Source organism: Rutidosis leptorrhynchoides, chromosome 1 (genome assembly GCF_046630445.1).
Source record: "Rutidosis leptorrhynchoides isolate AG116_Rl617_1_P2 chromosome 1, CSIRO_AGI_Rlap_v1, whole genome shotgun sequence".
In the NCBI taxonomy this organism is placed as follows: Eukaryota; Viridiplantae; Streptophyta; class Magnoliopsida; order Asterales; family Asteraceae; genus Rutidosis; species Rutidosis leptorrhynchoides.
Genome location: NC_092333.1, coordinates 665,486,832 through 665,505,328, shown reverse-complemented (window position 1 = coordinate 665,505,328; position 18,497 = coordinate 665,486,832).

Below are 18,497 nucleotides of genomic sequence, written 5' to 3'. Positions count from 1 at the left end.
CCATTAGAAACTTAACATGACTTACTGTAATATAATGAAGTTGATCAAGTTTCATTATATTATACTAATTCATGCATCAGTTCCCAACACTGCTTCAGAACATTCCTATTTTAAACTCGAAGGATTTAGAAACTAACACAGTTTCCTTTATGTTGTAATGCAGATGTTACGGAGAGATAAATGATCCCAGTTAGGAATAGTTGTGAAAATATCTTCAGAAATATTGAGGATATTTATAATGAAAAATGTGATAATATCTTGAAATTTCTAATGTCGAAGGATGATAATGAAAATTGACCCGTAAGGGTTTAGATTCAGAAGCAAGGTGTTTGCTGCAGAATCGTCATGATTCTTTATGTACAAGTTTAGTCCTTGTAACTTGTTTAGAGTCTCCTTCACAGTTTGCTCAATCCGGTTTTCAGTATCAAATTTTCTATCGAGCGTTCCTAACACTTCTTTCTTTTATCATCAACTTTTGGTCATTAAGGCCATCTACAACATGCTGCTTCGTCAGCATTTCAAGAACTACCTCATAGTTCAAAACATTTTTCAGAAACTTCACATTCGAGGTATGAAATTCTTAGAGATAGACGTTGTAGGTATAACTCGAGAAGTTCTGCGAGATTTTCAAAATACAGATTACAGATTCCATCGAAGAAATGACGAGCTGCTGGTACATCTGATGATGATATCGTGGAATATAAAAGGTTCTCCGGTAACGACGGCGAAAGGACAAGGTATAAATATCGAGGTTATAATAAGAATAGTCTTTCGGAGGAGTCGAAGTTGACCTGCTGAAGCTGTGACAAAATTGGTTACTTTGAAAGGAATCGTAAAGTTGTTTTTGCTAATGAATGATAAGGAATTCGACGCAGGTACAATTTAATTTATGACTTTCGGTTTCGAAAGTTTTCAGATGCATCACTGTATGCATAAACCTTTCTTCTGTAGACGAGGTGCGGCAGATTCAACTTCTCGATCGAGGTGTTTTCAAGAATCATGATAGATTTGAACACTGATTGTAATTGTCGAGATACAAATGAGGTTTAAGGTGAAATCAAGTGGCAAGCTTGAAGAATTATTTAGTTTCATATGTTATAATCAATATTTTAATTTAATTCATTTTAATTGTCCAAAGTTAGCAGTCCAATAGTCCGATGGTTCAATGATTCATATATAATTTAATATATAATATTCGAATTAAATAATACATATCGTGACCCGTGTACCGGTCTCGGTGTCGATCACAACTCAAAGTATATATATATTTTGGAATCAACTCCGACCCTGTATAGCCAACTCCCACCTTCACATATAGAGTGTCTATGGTTGTTCCGAAATATATATATAGATGGGTCGATATGATAAGTCGAAACCTTGCATACGTGTCCCGTTATTTATAGTGCGTAAAAGTAAATAACAGAAATTAAATGACAATAAATAAAATTGCGAGAATGTAAATTGCGATAAATTAAATGTTAATCAGTTAGCTGGGAACAGTTAGCCGGAACAGTTAGCGTGAAATCCTATCACAATTCCAATTAATTAATTCGTTTGTTTCTAACACTTTTTATTTTTGTCCAATGTTTTCTTCGTTATGCCACTTGTTGGATTCTGATAGGTCAAAATCCAAATATGAAATTTGAATAGAAATGGTTATTCTATGGTGAACGGATACGTATATCGGTAGTTGTAAGTAGGATAGTAATTGATCGTTGAATCAGATTCGAAGAATGTACAGTGTAACTTATTAATGTGAATTCTAAATATTCCTCGGGTACTACCCACCCGTTAAAATATTCTCATTATTAACAGTTTGTACGAAAGAAGTTTTAATTACAATCTTTATGAAAATATACTTGCATATATATTTTCTTCGGATGCAATTATGAATTTAATGAGTCAATGGAATATTATACTCATTTGATTTATTGTTGGCACTTGATTACATGATCTCTAAAACATTAAAGATTACATAATTGCCATGTCGGACGAAGGTAAATGAGGTAGAACAATACGTAGAACGAAATTGATCGATGTAGAACGATATGTAAAACGAAGATTATACTTGAAGTACAGATGATGATATTGAGGCATGTGATGTTGATATCCGAGGTACAGATCGTGATGTTGAGAGTTACAGCGCGGTTATGGTTTAGAGATGATAAGGGTACTGTCGACGTCGATGATGGTGGTACTGATTATACTGCTGGTGCTGCTGCTGGTGTTCGTAACCTTCGCACCAGGTTCTCCAAAGTCGTCACACGAGCGCGTAGTTCATTAATTTCTGCTAGTACACCGGGATGATTGTCGATAGAAACGGACGAATGAATAATGGTTTAGAATCTGAATTGTGATATAGTTGTATCAAAATACTCTGAAGATGAGAGGGAAAATGGTGTTTCGAATAGGTTTGCCAGTAAATGATTCAGGTGCTTCGCCAAGAGGGAAAATCGATGAATGGAATAGATCTCCGACGGGAAATGATTTTCAGATATCGGATGATATTCTAACTATATAGAATATCTATATAATACTAAAGATTTCATAGACTACAGAGGAACCTGCAGCATATGTCAGGCAAATCTACAGATGCGCTAAGATATGAATTATCAGATACGCTAAGATATGAATTTTGTCTATACACTATCAATGCAGTAAATGCAGTAAGACGTGTCTAGACTTGTGAGTGATAAGTAGGCAATTTCCTAAGGATAATAAGCAGATGATTTCCGACTAGATATGATAAGCAAAACTTTTGACATGTAGACACGGTCAAAGTCCAGACTCATTAATGTATTCTAACAACTACTAGTCAGACATACTAATGCAAGACCTGGTTCGCTAAGACCAACGCTCTGATACCAACTGTAGAAACCCGAACTAATCCTCCCGGACGGAATCTTCAACAGTTAGTTTCATCGCGATGATCGACTCCAAGTAAGGTCCTTAATATGAGCTATCGCACAGCGGAAGACTTAATTCATACCTGAGAATAACATGCTTTAAAAGGTCAACATAACGTTGGTGAGATATATAGGTTTGATGCTAGCAGCATTATAACTATGGACCACAAGATTTCATATATAAAAACATAATACACTCGCAAGTGTATGAAAAGCATTCCAAGCAGTGGGCACCCGGTAACTAGCCTTAACAAGAGTGTGTACCCCTGAGTTATAATAATATGTGCACCGAATCAAGTGCGTTCCGTTAACCTCGAAGTACTAAACACCCGTTCTTCTAGTTTACTAGAACAACATCTGGGTGGGGGTGTAAAACCCGATAGATCTATCTTTAGGATTCGCGCCTACCAGTTCATAAACCAATAGCTAAAGTTACCAAGCTAGGGGATTTTTGATTCAAACCCATGTAGAACGTAATTTTAGTCACTTGTGTCCATAACGTAAATCATTTATAAAAATAGCGCATGTATTCTCAGCCCAAAAATATTTAAAGTTTAAAAGGGACTATATACTCACCATACTGTATTTTGTAGTAAAAATACATATAACATCATTGAACAAGTGTAGGGTTGGCCTCGGATTCACGAACCTATATCATTTGTGTATATTAATACATATAATCATAATCAAACAATTTTTATATATATTTAGTTATGTATTAATGTATATAATTTAATTTAAAATATATTTATATATTATTCATAACTTATTTATAATAACTTTTTATTTAACAAAATAGTATTTAATATCAATATAGATGTACAATATATTTTTACATAAATGTCCTTTATTTATTAAAGTATATTTTTAATATTAATACTATAATAATGACAAAAATAATAATGATAATAATAATAAATTTAATTATAAAGATACTAAATTTTAACCTTAATAATAATAATAATAATAATAATAATAATGATAATAATAATAATAATAATAATAATGATAATAATAATAACACAAAGAAATAATAAGAGTGTATACCCTTAGAAAGTTTTCTAAAAAGAATTGTCCAATTCAAGACTCGAACCCGTGACCACTCAAACATCCACAAGCACTTCAAACCACTCATCCACTTTAGTTTTCGTGTTTTAATATAAGCACGTTTATACTTAAACGACTGTCTTCGGCCCAGCAGGATATGAAGCCTGGTCCAATTGAAAAAGGAAGAATTCGGCCCAACAGATAAATTAGATTTCGGCCCAAGCTGGAACCCAAATCGTGGCCCACCAGAAACTAAATCACATTCGCGGCCCAATAGTTAAACAGGAATTCAGTCCAAGTAGATTAACTAAGTCCAATTTGTTAGATTATAATAGGTCTTGAAATTTAAAAACAATTACTCCGTAACTTTAATCTATGTAGGGTTTATTGCCAGCTAGCACAATCATTCCTTAAATTATTTTGTGGGGTTCGATCTTTATCATCTTCATCAGCAAAAGGCTCGGTCATCATCATCAACATAATCATGATCTAACATTTATTCACCATCAAACTTCTCGAGTCATAATCATCATCGAGTTATATCATAATCATCATCAATATTCCTTATCATCTCCATCCTTGTTTCTCACAGTTCTGTCTTCGAAAATCAGACAGAAAAACAAGAGAGGTAGCAACAGGATCACAAAATCAATACACTGTAGCGTAATATTTGTGGGTCTAGTGGTGATCCGGTTGTTCACCGAAAAGGAAACAGGTGTTGTAGGAATTGCGTAAACAGGAAGATAGGTTGGTATATGATGATTTCCGTAGGTTTGTAAAGAAGAAGAAGGGATAGATGGAAGTGGTTGATGATCGTCAATGATGGAGGGATTCTCCGATGGTGGTCCTATTCAAACTGAAACAGAAATAGAAGAAGAGAAATAACGAAAAGAAAAGTAGCAAGGTTTTTGTGATGTTTTATATTTTGTTGGTGGGTCTGATGGTCATGAAATTATAAACAGAAACAGATGGACAACGTAGCGGGTGGGTTGTGGAAGTATTGGTGGTTTCATGGGTGGTGTTTGATCTTCGGGTTAAACAGAAAACAGTCAGTAGGATAGTAGTTGCAAGAATTTGATGGTTACTGAGTTTCTTTATCGAAGATTGCAGCAAGTAATTTTAATGGATAATGGTTCTTGGATGGTGGTGTGTGGAGAATACCGGTGTTAAAATGAAGTCATGCAAACAAAGAAGGAAAGGAGGAATAAGGGTGGTTGTCGTTGGAGGTTTAGGGTGATGGTGAGGTGGTTACATATAAATAAATTGAAGGTGGTTCTTGATGGCTTGGGTGATTGTCGAAAGTGGCTTTGGTGTGGGGTTCCTCGGCTGATCAGAAAGAAAGCAGATAACAGGTACGGTTATTGAGTTAAGTGTTGGATTTTCGTTGAAACAAGGTTCCAGAGAGAAAATAAAAGAGGTGATCGATGTTCGGTTGTTCTTGTTGGTGATGCCGGGTTGTTGAAGAAGAAGAAAGGTGGGTTGGGATGATTCATTAGTTATTTAATAAGATGATGGTTGTTTTGGGAACATTCTTGTTGATAAAAAAAATAAAGCAAGGTGATGATGAAGGCTTCGGTAGACAGAACAAAGAATAGAGGAAGAGAATAGAGATGGTGATTCAAATGGATTCTTGGATCATATAAAGATAGAAAAGATGGAGTAAAAACAAAGGGGAGCAGTAGTAAGAGAAAGTGGGTCGATTGTTTCCTTGATTAGCTATAATTGTTTAATTAAACACCGAACACTACTGTTATTTTCCCCTAATCAGTCAAAATTGACAGAATTTTAATAGCACGCATGATACAATTCGAATATGACTTCTATTAGAAATGGGAAATGAATTTGTTCCTGTGGTGTATTGATATCGATTTTTTTTTACAAAAAAGTTCATATGCAAAGATATGATTCGATATGTTCTTCCTATTAAAGACAGAAACAAATTTATATAATTTAATTACTACTTGATACTGTATGATACAATTTTTCTTAATTAATGGTTTATTAAATAAGTACAATTAATTAATAGATATATTAATAATATTAAGTAACTACTAATAATACATTTAATAATAAAAAAAAAATGATAATAATCATATTAATGTTAATAATAATATAAGAATAAAAATAATAATGGTAATAATACTTTTAAATAAAATTAATGGTAATTTTTGTTAATAATAATAGATAGAATTATTAATGATAGTAATTATTATATAATTGATATTATTAATAAGTAAAAAAAAAATTAGTACTAATAATAACATATCAATTTATGTATATACACATACATATCTATTTACACATAATTGTTCGTGAATCATCAGGCTTGGTCAAAGGGTAACTCATTATCCAAATGTAGATTTCAAATTTTCTAGACTCAATATTACAGATTTTGCTTATCGTGTCGGAAGCATATAAAGATTAAAGTTTAAATTTGGTCGGAAATTTCCGGGTCGTTACACCTTGGCCCGTGCGTGTGGCTCTCATTCGATCTTCCATACTTAGAGGTTCCGTTACTTCCATAATTGAATTTGTTGAATACGAATCACTAGAGGATTCTGATTTAATGGTTTGTGGCTCAGGAGGAATAATTAGTGGTTCAGGATCTTGGAATTGTCCTTGAATATGCTCCGGGTTCTTAATTGTGAAGTCGGGTTCAAAAGATGGATTATCGGAAATTTGAGTTGGAGTTCTTGTTCGACTAGATGACGATTCTAAAGAAAAATCAACGGCGACAATATTTGCTAGATGTCTTGATCGAGTTACAGGTGGTGAACGTATGAAAGGTGGTGAACGTTTTGCTCGGTGCATTCACAGAATATCCTATTAGTTATAAAAATAAGAAAAACTTATATAAGTTGTCCAATCAATAGACTTTTCTGATTTTGCCCACGTTTCGAATAGCCAAAAGATGCAGCAGAGGGGCAGGATTCGTTTGGTCTCAATATAATTGAGTACTGTTTGGCTCCAATAACCCGGTCCACGTACAAATCCAACTATTACTACGAACCAGAAAATTTTGATGTCTATCAATTTAACCACTTAAAATAAATTTTCGTAATTTTAAGAAATTTAGAGAAGAAGTAGAAAAAATTCTAAGTCCTAAAAACTAGAATGGCGAGAAATAAGAAAGAAAAAGATTGCGCGTCGAAAAAGGTCGAAAAATAAAAAGGTCGAAAAATAGGCGTCGAAAAATAAAAATAAGAAAGTAGTGCGAAATACGGCGTCGTAAAATTCTAAAGCACCTAAAACTTAATCTAAGGAATAAGCACTTAAGGGATTTTACGGCAAAGCCTAAAAATTCTAGAATTAAAATAACTATGGCAAAACTAAACTTAATACTAAAAGTTGTAACTATAGTCTAAAAATCTAAAGGTAATAAAACTTAAAAAAAAAAATTATTATTTATTATTTTTAAAAAATTTTTTTTTTTTTTAATTTTTTTTTTTTTAAAAAAACGAATTTTTTTTTTTTAAAAACGAATTTTTTTTCTTAAAAAAAAAACTTTTTTTTTTTTTTAAAAAATGATTTTTTTTTTACAAATTAATAATTTTTTATAATTATTATTTTTTTTCAAAACTTTTTTTTTAATTCATTTACTATTCATGAATAGTAAATGAAAAGAAATTAATTAATTTACTATTCACATGAAAGCGACATGATAGAAATTATTAATTACAAGTTACATAATATACCCCTGAAGTATTTAATAAATACGACTTTTTAAAATTTTACATATCAAATTTTGATTCTAAAATATTATTATATTATTATATTCTATTTCAATATTATTATATTATTATATTCTATTTCAATATTATTATATTATTATATTTTATTTCAATATTATTATAATTAAAAATATAGCGTTTTAGCGCTCCCCGGCAGCGGCGCCAAAAACTTGATGATGTAGCGTGAGGGTACGAAATAGTATTATTTTTAATACAAAATACTACAAAATATGACACAAGTTTTATTAATTTACGGATGGGATATACCTAAACCTTGCTACAACACTATAGGCAGTGTACCTAATCGTAGAGTAGTGTAGTTTTTAGTAAGTCCGGTTCGTTCCACAGGGAGCTGGTGATACTTACTATATTTTTAACTATATTTATACAAAATATATATAATTATATAAGTAGTAATATTATTATAAAAGGGGGGTTTTACCGTTTAATGACCGGTTTGTCGATTCTATATTTTAAGCGTAAAGATAAATGACGATAATTAAAGTGCGTAAAATAATGACAATAAATAAAATGACAGTAAATAAAATTGCGAGTAATAAAATGACAGTAAATAAAGATACGATGAGAAATATAATAAAAGAATTATGCTTATTTAAACTTCCGTAATCATGATGTTTGACGTGTTGATTTTAATTTATTACCATGGGTTAATTGTCCTTTGTCCTGGTTTATTTGATACGTCTATCTGGTTTTTGTCCATAATAGTCCATCGGTCATAAAAATAAAGTGCGAGTATCCTCGTCAAATTACCCTTATACCCGAAGTCAAATATTCCAACTGATTAAGGATTTAAACTGTGACGCAGTTATCACTTCTGTCAACAATTACACCAGTTATCACTGTATGTAATCCACCCCTGTTTTAATTAGTTTATGAATATTAATTCATCCACTTGATCAGAATGAATAATCAATTACCCAACCCAATTGATTAATTAAATGATTATAACAGATTCCATATGAACATCACTAAATAGGACAACCATAATCATTATTAATTATTAGGTTAATTAATTTGAAGATAGGTTCGACAGACTCCAATGAGTTGTCACTCAATTAGACAATACCCCCCATCTATTAATAGTCAATAGTTCAATTTCCACAAGTGTCGGTCTTTTGCCCAAACCTTAATTATGGTCCAAAGTTCAATAACCCCTTCTTAATATTTTAGCCCAACATCACGATTACTTCGGCTCAAATAAGCATAATAATAACTTAGTTACGATACATCAATGTAAAAAGGTTGAACATAACTTACAATGATTAAAAATAGCGTAGCGTTACACGGACAGAATTTCGACTTACACACTCAAACGATCTCTATCATAAATCTTATTATTATCATAATTTAAAATTAAAATTAAGATTATTGTTATATCTTATTAAGTTAACATTATGATAGAGATATAGAATATAGATATTGATAATTGATATTGATAAATAAGAAAAAGATAGAAAAAGGTGTGTTTTTACATTACGATTACAAAGCCTTTTATAGGCGAATTTAGAAATTGAATTTTCACTTATGACCCCTGAACTATGCTCAATTAACAACTTTTTATTATTTAATATTATTCTTATTATGAATTATTTAAATATTATATTTTATTCTTGTGCATAGTTGACTCGTAATTTTTACACCGTTGCGTCGAGCGTTGAGAGTTGACTCTGGTCCCGGTTCCGGATTTTCGAACGTCCTTGCGTACAATTTTATATTTTGTACTTTGCGTTTTGTAACTTGTACTCTTGTCATTTTTAGACGTTCCTCATCAATAATTTGAACCTTTTTGATTGTATCTTGTACTTTTGAGCTTTTTGGACCTTTGTGTCTTCAATTCGTCGTTTTCGCCTTTTGTCTTCGCACTTATTTAAAATAAACGAATATTACTTGAAAATGGAACAATTGCAACTAAAATCTTGTCTTTCTTGGGGGATTTTGCTATGAAATATATGTTCCTTTTTAGCCTTATCATTACCGAAACGAAGTACTGTGCAACCGTTGAATACTGGTCGTCCAGTCCGGTTGGGGTTGTCAGGCCCGATAGATCTATCAACAGGATTCGCGTTTACAATACCTCATGTAAATAATAGTTACCAAGTTACAGGGAAGTATGCCAGTGGTACAACTCAACGTAGAATATATATTTTTAATCACTTGTGTCCATAACGTAAATCATAAAATGCATGTATTCTCATCCCGAAATATTTAGAGTTTAAAAGTGGGACTATATACTCACCTTTTCCTTGAAGGTATTTAACTCGACTTGGTCTCCGATAGTTATCACGAACCTAACCATATATATAATATATCAACATATTTTCTTTTCAAGTAATCGTTACATATATATATATATATATATATATATATATATATATATATATATATATATATATATATATATATATATATATATATATATATATATATATACTTATAATACTTTTAATATTTTCTTAGTCCGTAGTTAGCAGTCTGTTGTTAATGGTCCACAATTAGTTGCTCAATAAAATAAATAAAGACCCCATCGTATTCGTATTGATCAGAATTAATCTCGACCCATGGTACCATGTTGTCAAATGACGTGTTGCGTACATAAAGTACCGTGTTTTCAGATGACGTGTTGCGTACAATCATAAGGTCTTATGATTAATCTTCTCGTGTTGTTTACGGGTGGTCCTGGAATATATAAAATCAAATCATAAGTAAATATATATTAAATATTATGTTAATTAGCCAAGATATGATTAATCCAATTTTGTCATAATATGATATATTACAGGTTTTGAAGTGTTTTAAAAATCAAATTAGAAGGATTTATTTAGTTTGCGAACAGGTTTGAAATCATTCAAACTATGTTCTTGTTGTTAAAAATTTTATAACACAAAATAAGATAGCTATATAAATATGAATCGAATAAGATTATGAATAAGGTTACTACCTCAAGTTACTTGGATAAAGCTACTGGAAAAGATAGAAAATAATCTTGATCAAACTTTCTTATGAGGATTATAGGTTGTTCATGAAGCTAGTTCTTCATGAGTATTTGCTGAGATTGTGAAGAAAACTTAGAGTTCCTAAGAGTGTGTTTTTTTTGGTTAGAGAAAGATGGTTGTAAGAATGAAATGAAAAACCAAGGTGATGGTGATACTTATAGGACAGTCTGGTTGTTGAGGGAACAAGGACAAATTATTGTGTTGAATTTTTGAGTAATAATGTATGCTAGCTTGCAAATAAGATTCCCTCTTATCTAGGGCAGATCTAAAGCTGATAAGGATATTGATTTGATGTGTATTTACCAATAGTAAATACGTATGGATGATGAGTATGATACGATAAAAGAAGCTCAAAATCGGGCTTTTATTTTGGGTCCAACCGGGCCAAAAATAAAATTTTAAGACCTTTTTAATAAAGCAATGTTAGCCCAAAAAAAAATTTCCAAGCTGACCTGGCAGCTCAACCCCAGCCAGGGGCTCTACCCCTTGGACCCCGCCAGGGGTTGCCACCCCTTGGACCCCGCTTATCGGGGGCGCTGCCCCCGAACCCCCGTCATAATCAAGATAAGTTCAAACAACTGTGCACTCCACACTTCCCCAAAATTGTTCGATATTTATCAAGATTATTTTGGTTACAAATTAATCTTATTACACTTAAATCATATTGGTGACATAAATCACAACACATTATAGATTGTAAGTATATATGTCAAAGAACGTTACATATAGTTATCGTTTTGAAAACTTAAGTTAGTGGTCTCAAAGTATACTTATAACTCATTGTTGTTAGTTCACAATGAAATGTTAAACCATCCTTAAATCATGTTAAATATGTATAGATATGTACATATACATAATCGTATAATTATCGTGTGTTATATAGTTCGTGATATCATCGGTCAAATTGGACGGTCAAACGTTGTGTAAAACTCTTTTCAAAAATATAAGTCTCAACAGTTTGGATTGCTTATCATGTTGGTAAGGTTTAATTTATGTAAATATTAATCTCATAAGTATAGAATGATCGGAAAATTCCGGGTCGTTACAGTACCTACCCGATAAATAAATTTCGTCCCGAAATTTTAAAACTGTACCTATTTTGCGTTCTCGGGAAACAAATGTGGGTACTTTTGTTTCATCTGATCCTCTCGTTCCCAAGTAAACTCGGGACCCCTTCGAGCATTCCAACGAACCTTAACGATTGGTATGTTGCTCTGCTTGAGTTGTTTAACTTCACGGTCCATGATTTCGACTGGTTCTTCTATGAATTGTAGTTTCTCATCGACTTGGATTTCTTCAAGAGGAATGGTGAGGTCTTCCTTTGCAAGACACTTCTTAAGGTTTGAAACGTGAAATGTATTATGTACTCCGGCGAGTTGTTGTGGTAATTCGAGTCGATAAGCTACCGGTCCAATGCGTTCGATGATCTTGAACAGGCCTACATACCTTGGGTTCAGTTTACCTCTTTTTCCAAAACGTATTACACCTTTCCAAGGTGACACCTTTAACATAACCATGTCACCGATCTGAAACTCTAATGGTTTCCTTCGGACATCGGCGTAGCTCTTTTGGCGACTACGGGCTATTTTCAATCTCTCCTTGATTTGTACTATCTTCTCAGTCGTTTCGTGTATGATCTCGGGACCAGTTAATTGTCGATCTCCTACTTCATTCCAACAGATAGGGGATCTACACTTCCTTCCATACAGTGCTTCGAATGGTGCAGCTTTAATGCTCGCATGATAACTTTTATTATACGAGAATTCTGCTAATGGTAGATATTTATCCCATCCGTTTCCAAAATCGATCACACATGCCCTGACCATGTCTTCAAGAGTCTGAATTGTTCTTTCACTCTGCCCGTCAGTTTGTGGATGATATGCGGTGCTCATATCCAAACGAGTTCCCAGGGCCTCCTGTAGTGATTGCCAAAACTTTGATGTAAATCTACTATCACGATCGGATATAATGGAAATAGGTATTCCATGCCTTGAAACAATTTCCTTTATGTATAATCGTAATAGTTTCTCCATTCTATCTGTTTCCTTTATAGGCAAGAAATGTGCAGATTTGGTGAGACGATCAACTATTACCCAAATGGTGTCATAACCCCAGTCAGTCTTAGGTAACTTTGTGATGAAATCCATGGTAATACCGTCCCATTTCCATTCTGGGATTTCTGGTTGTTGAAGTAATCCTGACGGCTTCTGGTGTTCTGCTTTGACTTTGGAACAAGTTAAACATTCCCCAACATATGTTGCAACGTCTGTCTTCAAATTAGGCCACCAATAATGCGTCTTAAGATCTTGATACATCTTTCCAACTCCAGGATGTATCGAGTATCTTGTCTTATGTGCCTCATTCAATATCAACTTCCTTAATCCACCCAACTTTGGTACCCAAATACGGTTTGCAAAATGTCGAATTCCATCTTCCCGTATAACGAGTTGTTTCCCATACTTCTTCATTATTTCATTTCCTATGTTTTCTTTAGTAAGAGCTTCTCGTTGAGCCTCTTTGATTTGTGAGTTGAGATTCATGCGAATTTTTATGTTCATTGCTCGTACTCGAATTGGTTCCCGTTCCTTTCTGCTTAGAGCGTCGGCCACTACATTCGCTTTCCCAGGATGATAGCGAATCTCACAATCATAGTCGTTTATCAGCTCGACCCACCTACGTTGCCTCATGTTCAGCTGTTTCTGATCGAAGATATGTTGAAGGCTTTTATGATCGGTAAACACAGTGCATTTAACCCCATATAAGTAGTGTCTCCATATCTTCAATGCAAACACTACTGCTCCCAGTTCTAAATCATGCGTCGTATAATTCCGCTCATGAATCTTCAATTGTCGGGATGCGTATGCTATAACTTTCTTCCGTTGCATAAGGACACAACCAAAACCTTGTCGCAAAGCGTCACAATATATCTCAAAATCATCGTTCCCTTCAGGTAACGATAAAATAGGTGCTGTAGTCAACTTCTTCTTCAGTAATTGAAATGCACTCTCCTGCTCAGAAGTCCATTCGTACTTCTTCCCTTTTTGTGTTAACGCTGTTAATGGTTTAGCTATTCGGGAAAAATCTTGAATAAACCTTCTATAATAACCAGCTAAACCCAAAAATTAGCGTATCTGCATTGGTGTCTTAGGAGTCTCCCATTTTTCAATGGCCTCAATTTTAGCTGGGTCAACCTGAATTCCTTTGCTACTAACAACATGGCCAAGAAATTGCACTTCTTTCAACCAAAATGCACACTTAGAAAATTTGGCGTATAATTGTTCTTTTCTTAACAATTCTAATACCAATCTTAAATGCTGCTCATGCTCTTGCTCATTCTTGGAATAGATAAGAATATCGTCAATGAAAACAATAACAAACTTATCTAAATACGGACTACAAACTCGATTCATGAGGTCCATGAATACAGCTGGCGCATTTGTTAATCCAAACGGCATGACCAAAAATTCATAATGACCGTAGCGTGTCCGGAAAGCAGTTTTCGGAATATCTTCTTCTTTGACGCGTAGTTGATGATAGCCCGACCTTAGGTCGATTTTCGAGTAAACACATGATCCTTGTAATTGATCAAATAAGTCATCAATTCTCGGTAGTGGATACCGATTCTTGATAGTTAACTTATTTAATTCACGATAATCTATACACATTCGGAAAGATCCGTCTTTCTTCTTGACGAATAAAATCGGAGCTCCCCACGGTGAAGTGCTCGGTCGAATGAAACCACGGTCCAGTAATTCTTGTAACTGGCTTTGTAACTCTTTCATCTCAGATGGTGCAAGTCTATATGGAGCACGAGCCACTGGTGCAGCTCCCGGTACTAGATCTATTTGAAATTCTACAGATCTAAATGGAGGTAATCCTGGTAACTCTTCCGGAAATACTTCAGGAAAATCTCTTGCCACAGGCACGTCGTTGATGCTCTTCAATTTTTCCTTCATTTCGACTTTATTAACATATGCTAAGATAGCATAGCACCCTTTCTTCAAGCACTTTTGAGCTTTCAAATAACTAATGAGTTTTAGCTTTGAGTTACCCTTCTCTCCATAAATCATTACTGGCGTTTTATCCTTACGAGGAATGCAAATTGCCTTCTTGGCGCACACAACTTCAGCTCCTATTTTGGACATCCAATCCATGCCGACTATTACATCAAAACTTCCTAATTCTATGGGTATCAAATCAATCTTAAATGTTTCTCCGGCTAAATTTATTTTACAATCACGGCAAATTTTATCGGCTTTAATTAGTTTACCATTAGCTAACTCAATCATGTACTTAGCATCTAGAGGTAATGATGAACAATTCAATTTAGCGTAAAAGTCTCTACTCACGTAACTTCTATCGGCACCAGTATCAAATATAATAGATGCGGATAAGTTATTAATGGTAAACGTACCCGTAACAAGCTCCGGGTCTTCACACGCCTCACTAGCATTAATAACAAATGCTCTTCCACGTGCAGATCCATTATTCTTCTCTGGATTCAGACACTGGCTCTTATAATGACCCTGTTTCCCACACCCATAACAAGTAACAGTGGCCAAGGCAGTTCTATTTGCATTGGTGGCAGGAGTCTTGGTACCGTTTGTATTTGTAGCAGGAACCCTACAATCTTCAGCAAGATGACCTTTTCGATTACAATTGTTGCACACCACATTACAATAACCAGAGTGATGTTTGTGGCATCTGTTACATAAAGGATTTCGTCCTTTGTAACCTGAGTTTGAACCGCTACCCGCACCTTGCGTGGTTTCTTGTTTCTTGTTGGATTGTTGATGATTACCTTCCCACTTTCTTTTGTTTCCCAATGTCTTGACATCGGTGTTCTTATCCAGAATAATCTGGTCCATCAATTCGTTCGCCATGGTGATAGCTTCATGAATAGTCTTGGGTTTGGATGCTGTAACATTTGCCTTGACCTTTTTAGGCAAACCGTCTTTGTACAGTTCAATCTTCCGTTCTTTGGTTGGTACCAATTCGGGACATAGCAAAGCTAATTCCATGAATCGCTGATTGTAGTTGGTGAGTTCAGTACCAACAGCTTTCAGGCTTCGCAATTCAGCTTCCAACTTCCTAACCTCATTCCTTGGACAATATTCGTTGATTATCATTGTTTTGAATTCTTCCCAAGGAGTATCATAAGCTACATCTCCTCCTACGGTTTTCACATAGTTTTTCCACCACGTGAGTGCACTATCTTGTAGGGTGCACGATGCATACTTGGTCATGTCCTTCTCAATACAACCACTGATTTTAAACACAAACTCAATCTTTTCGATCCACCGGGTTAAACCGACCGGTCCTTCTGTTCCACTGAATGATGAGGGCTTGCAACCTTGAAAAGTTTTGTAAGTGCACCCCACACGAGGATTTGGGTTAACTGCAGCACCTCTTGCAGCCTCGACCCATAACATTCTGTCGTTCACTCGCTGATTGATGAGTTCCTGGATTTCTTGTTCCGTCATTCGGTTCAATCGCGCCATAATCTTCAATAAGAATGAAAAAATAATTATTCACATGGAATATTATAGATGTAGTATGTATTTACAGTACATCGTAGCTTATTAATAATATGAACCAGTTATTATTATAAAAGCCTTTTCTTCTTATTAGCGTTTTATAATTATATCTAGGGTAGTACCTACCCGTTAAAGTTCATACTTAATAGCTTAGTACGAAAATCAATTACTACCACCCAAATAATACTTAACCATGGAAAATTATTGCATTTCACACTTCACTATTTTACATATGCTTATCTTACATCAAACATTAAGCAAACCACACTAGTAATATTATACAAAACATTATATAATCCCATGGTTTAAAACAACAGCACATCATTTAACCCAAAGCGTTTGTGTTCAAAGAAATTGCTTAAAGGTTATCCAGGTTGTCTCCCTGCGTTTTGGCTGAGGAACCGAAGAACTGGATGTCGGGATAGAACTAATAGGAATAGCAGGAATAGGTGTGGAAGTATCTGGTGGAGTTGGTGCCACACCATCCTCTCTAGACTCGGGATTTAGATTTTCCATTTCAGTAGCCTTTCGTTTCTTTCCTCGTTCGAACTTGTCTTTCGTAATTTCCTGTATTTCTTCCTCCTCAGGATCACTTTCCGGTTCCTCTTCAATTGATTCATCCGGAACTTGTGAGTCTTCCCCAAAGGTGTCGTTTTCATCATCAGATAGATTAATGACTGGAACACCATCTGTAGAGTCTGGTTCGGAGTCGCTGAATGTGATAATAAGTTCTAAGCCAGACATCTATCACATAACAACTAGCACGTTAATACCACATAATATTTACATATTAATTTTTAACCAACAAGGATAAACAATAGTTTTCGAAATCAAACACGGTCAAAGTCCAGACTCACTAATGCATCCTAACAAACTCGATAAGACACACTAATGCAAATTCTCTGGTTCTCTAAGACCAACGCTCTGATACCACATGTCATAACCCGACCTTAACCATAAGGACGAATACAATAACATATGATTTCATCGCGAGGTATTGACCTCTATATGCGACATTTTTCTAAAACTGCATTCGTTTTTACAATACAAACCATAGCTTTTATTACAAATACAAGGTTTAAACAACTTAATAATGATTATCGTTTAACGATAATCTTAGACTTACAAACTTTACATGTGATAATAGCAATACGACCTCCAACATATTTTACATTACAAATCCTCCGATATGCAGTTTTATTTTTGACACAAATATGCATACTCAAGATCTTGCTTAAATTCAACATGTTGCAGCGGAAGCTTTTAGTTATCACCTGAGAATAAACATGCTTAAAACGTCAACATAAAGTTGGTGAGATATAGGTTTAATGCCGGCAGCGTTATAAATATAGACCACAAGATTTCATATATAAACGTTTTAATAAAAATATTCTAAGTTGTTGAGCACTTGATAACCATACTTAACATTTAATCAACGTCGCATATTCCCTTTATTATGAAATCTTACTACACCGTACCAAGTGTAGTTACCGAAACGAAGTACTGTGCAACCGTTGAATACTGGTCGTCCAGTCCGGTTGGGGTTGTCAGGCCCGATAGATCTATCAACAGGATTCGCGTTTACAATACCTCATGTAAATAATAGTTACCAAGTTACAGGGAAGTATGCCAGTGGTACAACTCAACGTAGAATATATATTTTTAATCACTTGTGTCCATAACGTAAATCATAAAATGCATGTATTCTCATCCCGAAATATTTAGAGTTTAAAAGTGGGACTATATACTCACCTTTTCCTTGAAGGTATTTAACTCGACTTGGTCTCCGATAGTTATCACGAACCTAACCATATATATAATATATCAACATATTTTCTTTTCAAGTAATCGTTATATATATATATATATATATATATATATATATATATATATATATATATATATATATATATATATATATATATATATATATATATATATATATATGTATACTTATAATACTTTTAATATTTTCTTAGTCCGTAGTTAGCAGTCTGTTGTTAATGGTCCACAATTAGTTGCTCAATAAAATAAATAAAGACCCCATCGTATTCGTATTGATCAGAATTAATCTCGACCCATGGTACCATGTTGTCAAATGACGTGTTGCGTACATAAAGTACCGTGTTGTCAGATGACGTGTTGCGTACAATCATGAGGTCTTATGATTAATCTTCTCGTGTTGTTTACGGGTGGTCCTGGAATATATAAAATCAAATCATAAGTAAATATATATTAAATATTATGTTAATTAGCCAAGAT